This window comes from Anser brachyrhynchus (genome assembly GCF_964034855.1).
Source record: "Anser brachyrhynchus genome assembly, chromosome: 4".
NCBI lineage: Eukaryota > Metazoa > Chordata > Aves > Anseriformes > Anatidae > Anser > Anser brachyrhynchus.
In genome coordinates, this window is record NC_137698.1 from 56,970,628 (window position 1) to 56,983,353 (window position 12,726).

Here is a 12,726-nt window from a genome sequence, read left to right on the forward strand (position 1 = left end):
GTTATTACCATTGTGAACTAAATTTCCTTTAAAATTACATATATATATATATTGCAATTGTAATGCTGGTGCCATATTTGTGCTATAGTTGAAACACTATTGAAAATGCCAATGGTTATAAAGGCATAGACTCTACCTTGAAGAATTTGATATGTTTGCTTCTAAACATGCTAATCTTTCACAAGAATTATGTTAAGGTTCCTGAACTATGTTTTTTTTGTTGTTGTTGTTGTTTTGTTGTTGTTTTTTTTTTTTTCATAAAAGCTTTTTTTTTTTCATTTTTAAGATATGCTTTGTTTGTTGATTTTGTTTTATAAAATGAATGATCTATTTATCTATTTATTTATTTTTATTTATTTTGTCCTTTACTTACTGTCATGCTCTTGTTCTGATATGATTTTCAGAATATAGAAAATAACTGAAAAGTAAAACTTCGATCGGTAGGTTTTATGCTGTTGAGAGCCCCTAACAGGTCATGTGAGATAATGTTATGCAGCAGCAAGTTGTCAGATAGGATAGAGAATAATTTGTTTCAATGCTGGTTCCTATGTTATGGTGTCTCCTTTCTGTAGATTGCTGAAAATATTTTTATATAAACTTGGAGCATGATGCATTAATTAAATCTGAGGTGGGAATTAACCCTATGATGTCAATTTTTACTCTGAAAAAGTTGTTTGGGAAACAAGTGTAAATTTTATAAATGATTGTTGGATGATTTATAAATGACATAAATCCATGCATGGAAGTCTCAAAAAAAAAAAAAAAAGGCAAAACTATTAGCAAAAGCAACTATTATATATGAAGTTTGAAGAACACACTAAAGATTATTGTGTTCAGTTGACAAAATATTCCTCATTTCTGGTAACAAAAATATCTTCAGTGTATTAATTATAATTTTAATTATTTTATAAAACAAAAGGCTAATAAACAAGTATGAGTTATGTTCAGATGACTTGTCTATCACTGTACGACAGAATACTAATTCATGGGGATCCACTTACTACTTTCCTATTTGTTACTCTTTGATAGCCTCTTTCCCTGTGCCATTGTATATATTTTTACAAAGGTTATGTGCATCTGGAGTCATTAATAATTGGAAAATTATTTGCCAAATCCTTTTACAGAAATACTAGAAACAGTTATAAATTAAGCATCAATCATTAAAGTAATTATCTAGGAAAACAGGGTAACAAAGCAGAAGAGGAAAATTGGATGAAAATAAATATCCTTGTTAGGAAATAATTGATAAAGTGAAAAAATGCAGGAAACCAGGGAACTTGTGATTAACTGAAGAAAGCAAAGATAGTATGGTATTTAGAACTTTCTAGTAATTAAGCATTCAAGGATGCTTAACGTCTTTCACCAGCTGTTCACATACACTATGCATTTTACTGTGTATTGTTATCTTTGCATGCAAGAGACGGACTCTTGTCCATCTCTTTACACGTGGATGCTGGTGCCTCTGGTGCCCTAGGGGAGAAAGGAAAAAGACTGAACCCAGCAGAAAAATCCATCTGTAAATGTATATTCTTGTGATCCATTAGTAATAAAACTGTTCCACTCAATAGTTTTAACCAATGAAATCAATGTCTTGAATTATTTTTTCTTTAATCATGACATATCTCATGTAGATGCCAAAGGGTATTCTGTTTGCTGAATATAGGCCAAGTTTCAAAGCTAGGTTTTATTTCGTCAGTGTTTATTAAGGATTCAGTTTGTTAAGGAACAAAAAAATATTTCAATATAATTATTAGCAAGTGTTCTAACCATAGGAAATGCATTTTGTGATTTTATAGCAGTCAACAAAAAAAGCAATCTAATCATCATATGATTTTTAACATGTATACTTCAGTGTATATAATGCATGTAATATTGCAATTAACACTGACATTTTTAACCAGAAGAATGTTTTTACTTATTGTTCAGACCTAAATGTTCCATTTTATAAAGAAATGGCTTAGCTTTCCAAAGAGTATGCCAATTTCTTTAAGAAGTGTCTTTGTAACTCATTGGCTATGTTGTTGACAATTCCAAAACTTTTCTTGAATTAAAATGTCAAAACATGCAGCCTTCAGCAGCGTCCTCCAGCACTTTTAAGAGATGAGTAACAAAAGTACTTTGTTTCACCCATGATTCTACATTTGATTTATATACAACATACAACATTAAAAATGTATACATAAATGAATACATAATCAAGTCATATTTCAGGAAAAGCCTTGCTGAGTTAAAAAGTTATGTCATTCCTCTTTCTACTTTCATGAACATCATTAAATTCATCCTATTGTTTTGTCCCAGGTGCTGCATCATTTGTAACAGTAGGTTCTTAAAACCTTCAGGCAGTTTTCCTGTGCAACTTCTCATGCAGGAATTTCTGAAGCACTCAGCATGGCCCTAAACCTGTTCCTCTTAAAGTTAATAATGAAAGCTTCATTGACCCTCAAAAGAAGGAGTGTTAGGTCAAATAATTCTTAAATATTCCATTGAACATGAACTTAGAACTGGCCTGGCACAATTTTTGGTGCGGGCAAATCACAAACAATGATGAAAAATATATAGTGACTTTAAATTTCCAGTTCATTCCTCTGTGTACATAAAAGGATGAGATTTTCTCATACACCTTGCTTTTCCTTCTAGTGGTCCATGAGTTTGTTGAGTAAAGTTTTGTACCACCTGAAACTGTGTTTGTTACAGCTTATAGACAACCCCAGTATACATAGTGCCATATATAAAGGACAAAGATAAACAATTAGTGGCACATACTGTTTCTCTTCAGTGCTGCCATCTCTGTCATAACGTTCCATCCAGCCCTTCCCCCGCCTCTTCTATTTCACTGCTTCAGAAGACACCTTTGGGGAGCAGAGATGACTATTTTTCACTTTGAATTATAATCATAAATAAATACAAACTAAGGGGTGGTTTAACTGAATAGAGCAGTTATACCATCCTAGGTAGATGAGACATATTCCAACAATGATGAGTATTTTAAACGTGTTGCTTTTTAATCAGCTGAGGGAATAGATCAAAAATATTTACAATACTAATGACTTCTTGCAGTGCTAATCCTCACAGTATCACTGTCTGCATCTTTTTCATGCATTCTAATAAAACATATTATTTGTGCTTTGACCAAGTTTAACATCTATAAAATTTCTCTTAATTTATGTTTCATTTTGACTGTTTCTGTCATAAGAGAAATCATGCATCATATTTTGAAATATTATTTTAAAATTAATTAAGTAGTATTTGGACATGAGCAAAAAAGGTTATGAAATTGAAGATTATATGAAAGAGAAATGGAGATTACAGAGACATATAACCAAAGACATGGAAATGTCAGCATCTAAGTTGCTTGGCCAGTTTTAATTATGTCCTCTTTAAATTAGCACTATAATACAGTTTTTAATCACGTGATCTAAAAGATTTCTTTCTTTATGAACAGAGCCAAATTTATACCAGGATTTCAAAAGAAGAAGTTAAAGAATAAATGAATAAAGCTGTGGGCTGACCTCATAGATGTAAATAGCCTGAGAACTGGATGCTGTACTAGCAGTTATGACAAAGTTCTTGTATGATACAAATCTTGTATGACAAATCATGTATGACAAAGATTTCACAGGTTGCTAGTAAATTTGTGTCTTCCTTACCCTAAACACTGAACTTGAAAACCCACATGCAATGATTTGTAGAATTGTTGAGTACTTGCAATTTCCTCTGCAGGTAGACAATAGCTTACTTCACAGAAGTCTTGTAAAGATAAATCAAGTAATGTTGGCAAAACACTAAGGTACTGGAAGAATACCATAGAAAAGCCAAAATGAGGAGAATAGTTCTCAAAACAAGATTTTGATGGTGTGCAATCAGTAAAGCCCAAGATCACTCACTGAAGAAACAAGAATAGTAATAGAAACTCCCAGAGTGTATTCAGAGCATAAGCCAGATGTCCTAAAGAGATATAATCACAGAAATAAAAATTGAATCATAACATGTATATCGAGGGACACTGTAGAAGAGTTGAATGAGATGAAAATATACATAGTTAATTGTTATCAGAGATAGTCTTTGTTTTTCCTTACTGTTAGTAAAATCCTTATTTATTTCTTAGTAGTGCAAGTACATCAAGTGATTTACAGAATCACTTGAACAAATAAAATGTGCTCAATTATATCCTAGATTATAAGTGGTATTCAGCAGTAACTTGACTTCTTATATGCTGGTTAAGAATGTCATATTCTAAATTTAGTCACTGCAACAGATATGTTAAGAGGTGGCCTGATATTGCAGTATTGAAATTAGTTCGTTTTTGAAATAAATGAGATTTTTTAAATAACATAAATAAACCTCCAGAGTTTAGATCATAGAATGGCTTGGGCTGGGAGGGGACCTTAAAAATCATCTGGTTCCAACCATCCTGCCATGGGCAGGGATGCCACCCACTAGATCAGGGTGCCAGTCAAACTTTGTCTTGAACATCTGCAAGGATGGGGCATCCGTAACATCTCTAGGCAACTTGTTCCAGTGCCTCACCAACCTCTCAGTGAAGAATTTCCTCCTAACTTCAAATCCAAATCTCCACTCTTTTGGTTTAAAACCATTCCCACTTGTCCTGTCACTGTCTGCCCAAGCAAAAAGTTGTTCTCCATCTTTTTTATAAGCCCTCTTTAAGTACTGAAAAGCTGCAATGGGGTCTTCCTGGAGCTTTCTCTTCTTCAGGCTGAACATCCCCAGCTCTCTCAGCCTGTCTTCATAGGAGAGGTGCTTCAGCCCTCCTCTGGACCCATTCTAACAGATCAACATCATTCTTGTGCTGGGGGCCCCAGAGCTGGATGCAGTACTCCAGGTGGGACCTCACAAGGGCAGAGCAGAGAGGGACAATCACCTCCCTTGACCTGTTGGCCACTCCTCTGCTGATGCAGCCCAGGATGTATTTGGCCTTCTGGGCTGCATGCACAAAATGCTGGCACATGTGAAGCTTTTTTTGTCCACCAGAACCCCCAAGTCCTTCTCTGCAGGGCTGCACTCAATAGGTTCTTCACCCAGTCTGTACTCGTCTGGGATTGCCCCAACCCAGGTGCAACATCTCATTCAGTTCACATAGGCCCACCTCTCAAGCTTGTCCAGGTCCCTTTGGATGGCATCCCTTCCTTCTGTTGTATCCACTGTACCACTCAGCTTGGTGTCATCTGCAAACTTGCTGAGGGTGCACTGGATCCCATTGTAAATGTCATTGATAAACATTAAGTTTAACAATGGACCCCTACGGGACATGCTATATTGATTTTACACAGCTGGGCAGCTGAACTCCACCACAACTGCTCTCTCACTCCCTCTCCTCAAACAAAAAGGGGGAGAAAGATGGAAAGGGGTCAAGAGTTGAGATAAGGACAGGGAGGTCACTCACCAGTTACTGTATCAGGCTAAACAGACTCAGCATAGGAAGATGCTGAGTCCTGTGTCCATCGATTCCCGTGTGCCAATTGAGTAACACACCTGCACATGCTGACTGGTACCTATCAGGCAGACATCAGACAGAAAAAGGCTAGTCAGAATGAGATAACCTGTTAACCTCATTAAGAATGAAACCTGCAAGAATTGTGGAAGGATTGTAGGAAGTCACCTATGCTACTTTAAGATAAAAATATGAGGAACTTGTAACATTTGTGCTTTTCCATGTTTAAGTATCATCTGAAAAGATGCTTTTAAGGTCTTGCACTTGTGCGGTTAAGTCATATTTAATTGTATTCTTTTCAAATTTATACTTCTCAAATTGTATCATAATATTCTCTACCATGCAAATACTATGAAGTTGAATTATACAATGTGGTTTTCACAATAACGTAATAGGTGTTCTAAGTCCAAAGAGAAACATTGATTTATTGGCTGTTGAAATAATAGAAATATTAATGATCCTGCAGTCTGCTGCCAGAGGCAGTTATCTATCAAAACACAAAAGATCAAGTCCAATTATATGAAGTAGTGGTTGCCTGGTAGTCTGCTGTAAATCAATTTTGAAACACTCAAGATGTAGTTGAAAATTAATCTATTTATTGTGTAACAACAGAAATATGGTTCTCATTAACTCAAATCAGCTGAAAGCGAGTTAGTCTTAGTTTTATTCTATGTTTCTGAACTTCTGCGTAGATTTTTGAAGTGGTCTTAAACAGATTTGTATGTTTGTTTGTTTGTTTCTCAGCCAATATTTTCTGTGAAATCCTATGAAACTAATAATTAAAAAAATACTCTGAATTTTAAAAGATGAAATTAAATCAGCAAATATCAGGTTTAAATGACTGATAATTATTGATCAATCTTCCCTACCTCCCACATTGGCAGAATTTGAAAATTAGTATAGAGAAGGTTAAAGACTTCAATTCTGTTTCTTTAAGAGCAATTTACAAAATTAGCCTGTATGACATTTGATGTTTCTCATTATAGTGACAGATCTAGTAGAGCTACTGTTGTGGTTTATATGTGCTCACTTCAGCAGCACATATACTAAAATTGGAATGATACAGAGAAGATTAGCATGGCCCCTGCGCAAGGATGACACGCAAATTCATTAAGCGTTCTATAGGGGTGGATATATGTCCATTGTCTAGGTCCTCATAAATCACCTCCCATACGGCTAATTCCCTCAGGTACTGGATTCCCTTCTCCATAGTGGTCCACTTGCCTGGTAGACATACCAAGTTCTTCCTTGAAGGGATATCTTTCCTTCACAGCTGACAGGAGATGCCTCCAGAGGCTGTAAGGTCGTGCTCCATCTCCAATTGCTTTGTCAATGCCTGCATCTCTAGCAAGGGATCCCAGCCACCTGGCTTGCCTGCCCTCTAATTCCACACAATTGGCTCCAGTGTCCCAGCACCGGAGCAGCCAGGTGACAAGCTGCTCACCTACGCAGCGACCAAAATCTTTTCACACGTCTCGTAGCTCACGCTGGTATAGGTTTCGGGTAATTACTGCTGATTTTTCAACATCTTCATCTTCCTGCTCCACTGATGGCCCAGCCTCATCTTCTCTATACCTAGACCTAGCAGAAGACTCTGCATTCTAAATGACCTGAATCTCTATACCATTTTTTCACCTTGTCTACAGGGGCAACTTGCACTGCTACAGCTCATTTCTCTGACCCAGCCACAGGGTTGGAATACCCTCTGCAGGGGCAACTTGCACTGCTACAGCTTGTTTCTCTGACCCAGCCACAGGGGTTGGAATACACGCTGGGCCCATCACAGGGGTTGGAGTGGCTGCAGGAGCTGGAGCGGCTGCGGGAGCTGGAGCAGCTGTGGGAGCTGGAACGGCTGTGGGAGCTCGAGAGGCTACAGGGGCTGGAGCAGCTGCGGGAGATGGAGCAGCTGCAGGGTCCATCATAGGGGTTGGAGTGGCCATTGGGCCTGTCACAGGACTTGGAGTGGCCGCAGGGTCTGTCACTAAGTTGACAGTAGCATCAATTGCAGCTTGATAGGCATAGGCCAGACCCCAGCACGCTACAGTAATTTGTGTTTCTTTGGAACTGCCGGAGTCATGACACCCTTTTTTCAAGCATTCTACCAGTTTTTTAGGATTTTGCAGTTGTTCAGGCGTGAATTTCCAAAACACTGGAGGTGCCCACTGCCCTAGAAACCTGGCCATATCCTCCCACACTCCCTGCCACTCACAACTATCCCGCCTCAGGACAGATCTCTGGATGAGATTCCTAAGTAGTTATTCAACCTTAAACAAAACCTGAAGCACATTCAGGAGAAATAACAGTAACACCATGCTAGTCTGAACATCCCAAGGATATTCAACATCTTGGAGAACTATTGTAACTAGCTTGGAGGATAAAAGGGTGGTGAAGGAGAAAGGGAGAGTGAATAAGTAGGAAAAAATATCTTCCCCTGTCCCCTCCACAGATTGGCTCCCTGACAAAAAAAGGCAGTAGGTGTAATTGTTAATAGTTTCCGAGATATGGTTTCCAAAGTATAGAGTTGACGACAGTGCTGAATACAAATACCAGGTTAGGGTCATGACCAGAAATTTCGTCATATCATAAGCCATTGTTACACCACACAGTACCATAACGATCTTAAACCAGGGCCTGGAAAGGATAAACAGCACAACAGGGAGCACATACAGTAAGTAATGTGCTATAAAACTCAATTTGGAAAACAGGCACAGCAGACTTGAGATTAAAGCAATCACCATTGTGACTAGCAACTATTAAGCAGGTCTAATACTTATACCAATTTTAGTTTAACACACTCTGGTCAGATCTGTCATTATCTCAACCCTTCGAGCCCCACATTGGGCGCCAAAAGGACTGTTGTGGTTTAACCCGGCTGGCAGCTAAACACCACACAGCCGTTCGCTCACCCTCCCCCCTCCCTCTCTGGGATGGGGGAGAGAAATGGGAAAGTGAAGCCTCTGAGCTGAGATAAAGACAGTTTATTAAGACAGGAAAATAATAATAACAATAATAATAATAATGATGATGATGATAGTATTACTAATAATAATGTGTAAACAAGTGATGCACAATGCAATTGCTCACCACCCACTGACCGATGCCCAGCCTATCCCTTAGCAGCCGGCCCCCCCATCCCGGCTAGCCCCCCTATATTAATTGTTCAGCATGACGTCAGATGGTATGGAATACCCCTTTGGCCAGTTTGGGTCAGCTGTCCTGGGTCTGTCCCCTCCCAACTCCTGCTGCACTCCCCAGCCTGCCCACTTGCAGGACAGTGTGAGAAGCTGAAAAGTCCTTGGCTTAGTGTAAGTCCTTGGCTTACTCTGTTCACAAAGTATTAAGGTGATAAGAGAGAAATGGGGGTTGTCTTCTGAGTTCACAGTAGGTTTTGTTTTCCAGATGTGTGCTACTGCAATAGGTATTATTGGGAAAATCAGTCTTACTTTTAAGAGAATAAATACTTTTCATAGTTATTTCACATGTAGCACTTAAACAAACAAACAAACAAACAAACAAAAACACAACAAAGACTTGTTGTGAAGAACCTACAAACTAATGGTGAGAGGTTGTTCACATATCCGTAAGTTAGATATCACACATCCAATGAGATCAATATGACTGAAAGGTATCAACAACTGCCCTCTCTCCTTGTCCAGGCAGCCTGGGGCTGGGGCTCAGAAGCTGCAGGGACCTGTCCAGCGGGGCAGCCAAGCAGCTGTCCCACACCACAGCCAAAAGGCAGCTGGGGAGTGGCCAGGACAGCCCCAGCCTGGGCAACTGGGCATGTCCATGGGCCTGAGGCTGGGCTGAGGCCAGACCAACACCAGGCCTCAGACCAGGATGCTTACATGAAGCTGACCTGGAAAGGCCCATGGGGCTTGCAAGGCTGTGGTGATCCAGAGCCTAGCCCTGCTGTGGCATTACTGGGGAGGGGCTGATGGCCCCAGGGGCTGAAACGGGGTCCTGGAGTGTGGGCAGGGTAGGGGGCAGTCTTAAGGATACCAGGACACGCCTATGGGTGTCCTCAGAGCCCTACTAAAAACAACCATAAAGAAGGTAGAGAAACATAATAAGCAATTCCTCACTAGAGAATATTTTATTTTTTATATTTTCATTTTTCATTCTTAACATATTTTTTTCTAATGTGAAAATACAACTCTTTTTCCATGCCTTTAGACCAATAAAATGTTTAATTCTTTTTCTCAGACTTTGTATTTATTTTATTTATAACAAGCTGAGGTACTTATGGAGGAGAGCTGAACCTCCAAAGCAAAGCCCAAGAAGGTGTCACATCAAAGACAGATCACATTTGTTCTGACAGGCATTATATTTATTTTTACATTTATTTTCCCAAATGTCTTCTGGTTTTCCGATTTGTGTAGGATGTTAATATGTTACATGATCAAAAGTCTTAGGTCTCACAGGTAGAAAAGAGTGATCAGATGATTCCAACTTCTAACAAGAATGCATTTTGTTGTATGACCACATGAAGGCAAGTGTCATTGTTTGAAAAGGTTGCAGATATGCTCCCCTACCACATGTTGAGATTTGAATTTGAGGCTGAAGGAGCAGAAACTCAGGTCTAACATATTATCACAAGAGCTTATGTGGCCAAAACTGCTATGTTAAAACATAATCATCCCATAGATCAGAGATAGATTTTTTTTTTCTCCCAAAATTATGTTTATGATGCCATAATAGATAGTGATTTATTATAGTTCAGTAAGTCCCTTATGAACTATAAAATATTTTGCCACAATTAATGAGACTACAGAAATATTTTTAAGATGAGCATTTTGTGTCATGCTGCAATTGAGTCTAAAGTCATATGATTTTTTAAAATTATTGTTATTATTAATGTTTTACATATGAAGTATAAAAGACCCAGGAATTAATTTTGTTATTGGACATACTGTTTGTAATGCCATGAAGCCTATTAAAATGTGACTGTCAGACTTGTCCTATATTGAATTCCAGTATACACAGAGACAAGCTGCATGGTGAAATAACTTCTAGTTGTGGATGTTCCTACTTTAAATTAAATTCTTTGGGTTACTTATATTGCAGTCTGCCTTTAATTTTATTTGGGTATAGATTCCACATTCAGCTATTGAAAAGAACATTCTGTTCATCTCTATATGATTAAGATTTCCCCAGAATATCATATTTCTAAAGTTCCAGCAAAAAGTGAGAAATTGAAAGTGTATAAAGTTATTTTTTATTTAATAAACAGTAAATGCATAGTGTTTTGTATTATTTTCATAGTAATTCAGCTCTGTATTTAGAATTTTTCATCACTGAAAAACAACAGAAAAAAGTTATGGATAATAAATGGAATTTTTGACTATAAACAGAAGACCTTTCATTTTGAAAGAATACATAAATAAAACCCAGTCTTACCTATCTCAGAAAGACATCCATGTCTCCAAATACCATCCAAGGTATTTGTTCCATATTGCTGTTTCTTAATTAACAAGCAATAGTGTGTCACTTGATACACAGTCAAGTGACAAAAAATGAGTAGAAAACTTTCTTCCTTCATGGGCTTTCAATCAAAGCCTATAAGCATATGTTTCAACTTTTTTATTCTTTTTCCATTTTCCTTTTCACTAGGTGACTGATTGAGAGTACCTCATACATTTCTAGATATTCTATGGAGTAGAACAACTTATTGTTATAAACCAACATTTGTTGTTATAAAAACTACTTATTATACATGTTTATAATGTCTACACAATCCACAAAGTTATTTGTAATGTATTATAGAATCTATTTTCAGAAAGACTCATTAGCTTCATGAGTTTTTCTCCATTTATGAGATTCAAATGGAAAGACTGTGCTTTATTTCTGATATTATCTGTAGAGTTAAATCACATAAAAATGTCAATAACAGGATCCTAGGAAAGAAACCCTTTTATATACATATATACAGGGATGGAAATGCATTACGAGGTAAGCCTTTGCAACACTTCAGCTATTTTTTGAGTGTCAGCAGTTACATATATTTCATCTGACAGTGTAAATGTGAAACCTGAGATTTAAAACTGAATTATACATGCCTTTACTCTACAGTTTCTATTTGTCTGTTTGTTTGTTTTCTGGGTTTATATACAATAATTGAAGGATTGCTGGAAAACTGAGCTGAGATAACGTAATTTCTAATTCCTTGTATGTTTAGCAATATAACAGTGAAAGGACCTAGAGGTTAGGTTTTATTAAATTTACTCAGGTTTAAAGGAATTCAATTTCATTTATTTTTATTTTTATTTTTTTTTTAGCCTGAGAAGGACGTATATCTCTTATTACAATTTATTTCTAAGCACTCATTTCTAGCATTGCTATGTTCATTACAATGCTTTATCTTGATTCTGAATTCATGGTTTGTTTGTTAGCCTTCTTTTATCCTTTAGTTGATGAAAACTGAAGGATGTAGTATATTGAAACATCACTGCTATACACTTCTTCTGAATGCATCTGTACAGAATGGAGAAAAGAATGCTGATCATGCAAGAAAATTCCCTTATAAAATGTTTTCAAAGCTGATACCCAAATGTAATATATGCACTTTAACATCTCTAATGTTTAAATAGACAGTTGGGGTGAATGAGAATGGAGGTCAAACTTAAAGATCTAACATATGGTAACAAGAATAATAACCTAGAAAATACCAAGACAAAAATGTCTTTGGCCGAATAACTTGAAGTATTTTTCCAGCACTTGTTTTATTCCTTTATTTCTCTATAGTTTGATTTTTAAAATATTATTATTATTTATTTATATTATTTTTCTGTAGCTCCAAAATGAAATGCTTAGCCAGTTTCAGGCTATGATTTCCATTTGTGTGGTTAGTGCAGAAAATATTTGTTTAATGCTACCTGAGCAGGAAAGAACAAGAAGCAGGAAGAACATGCGGTAGCATGTGTATGAACATTTCCTAGTAAGCTAAAGGTTTGAAAGAAGTCTGTCTTTCTAAATGACAATTTGTTCTTTGCTCAGCTGTTAGGGAAGTACAACGTATGCCATTCATTACACAAGGAAGATTGCATTGCTTTAACTGGTCACACTGAATTTAATGTTCATTGAGGACATCATGCAGTTCTGCAGGACTGAGTCACAAAAACTATAGTTGGCCTAGCTTTTTTTGAGCAAGCTAGATAAAAGAAAGAAAAAATATCTTTCTTCAGATACATGCTGGATTCCAGAATTTCCTAAAAGGGAACTCAGAAAAAAAAAAAAAAAAAAAAAAAAAAACAGCTCTCTCAGAAAGGGACTTGGAA

At 37.1% G+C, this 12,726-nt stretch overlaps 1 protein-coding gene across 1 annotated transcript in view; it reads left to right on the forward strand.

The window, feature by feature from the left end:
* Positions 1-12,726, forward strand: part of LOC308193833 (uncharacterized protein) — a 568,958-nt gene that overhangs the window by 403,391 nt on the left and 152,841 nt on the right. The gene's annotated exons all lie outside the window — the stretch shown is intronic.